The sequence below is a fragment of the Rana temporaria genome, chromosome 9, assembly GCF_905171775.1.
Source record: "Rana temporaria chromosome 9, aRanTem1.1, whole genome shotgun sequence".
Taxonomy (NCBI): Eukaryota; Metazoa; Chordata; class Amphibia; order Anura; family Ranidae; genus Rana; species Rana temporaria.
In genome coordinates, this window is record NC_053497.1 from 71,293,462 (window position 1) to 71,294,712 (window position 1,251).

Sequence of the window (1,251 nt, forward strand, 5' to 3'; positions counted from 1 at the left end):
AGTCCTCTTTTCTTTTTTCAGTGAGATAAAAACAGACAGAGGAAATAGATGTTGGTTTCTCCCCCTTGCTGTGAGTGACAGGTGATTTACATATCTCATGCATGAGTGTGAAAGAGGCATTCTGTGTACTTCAGATCCCCCCTCCTTTCTTCTCCAGCTCTCCCAGGATTGGCTGCTCCATACCTTAGCATGATTGGGCATGCTGAAGCCATGTGTTGACTTTCCAGGGTTTTGTCTGGATGTTAGTGATCATTTATTTATTTATTTCAGGTACTTGTATAGCGCCATCAATCTACGCAGTGCTTTACATAGGCATTGTACATTCACATCAGTCCCTACCCTCAAGGAGCTTACAATCTAAGGCCCCTAACACACATTCATACATATACAAGGGCCAATTTAGACAGGAGCCAATTAACTTACCAGCATGTCTTTAGAGTTTGGGAGGAAACTGGAGTTCCCGGAGGAAACCTACGCAGGCACAGGGAGAACATGCAAACTCCAGACAGACGGTGTTGTGGTTGGGACTTCCGCCAGCGACCCTTTTTGCTGCTAGGTGAAAGTGCTGTCCACTACACCACTGTGCCACCAATAGGGTATAATCCACAAGACCAGCAGAAGTTCAGGGTAAGAAATATTGATGTCTGGCCAAGTGGAGTGTAGAGGTGGGTGGGAAGTCTACTGACATCACGACCCCACCCATCGAGCTCGAGACAACAGACCCACCCTCGGAATCTGCAGTTTTTCGGGTCTCGTAAAAGACAGAGGGGAGATATTTGACAGGTAAGATACATACAGGAGGCATGTAAATCCTTATAGATAACCACTATGGCAGTAGTATAGAAAGGATGAGAGTGTCCTCAGTTAAAGCTCACAGCAGCCAAACACTAGTTTCATCAGCCTGTAAAATGTTACTTTCTAGTAAACTGTAAGTTATCTTAATAGTAACAGTTACAAAACTCTAAAGACTAGAAACGTATAAAACATGCCCAATATGACTGAAAAACATCAAAAATCACTTTACCTATGTTGCCTGTAGCAGTCACTTTCTTCATTTTATTTTGTAATCTTCATCAGAAAAAAGACTGCTGAAAACAGTCACAGCAGCAAGATGCTTGTAGATATGATTTTAATATGTTGGCAAGTGACTGATTCTGCTTTTTTTGATACACGAAACTTGCTGTAGTAAAAACATTATAATGATAATAAAGACAAATGTTCACTATTTTGACTGCTTTATGCAGTTAAAAA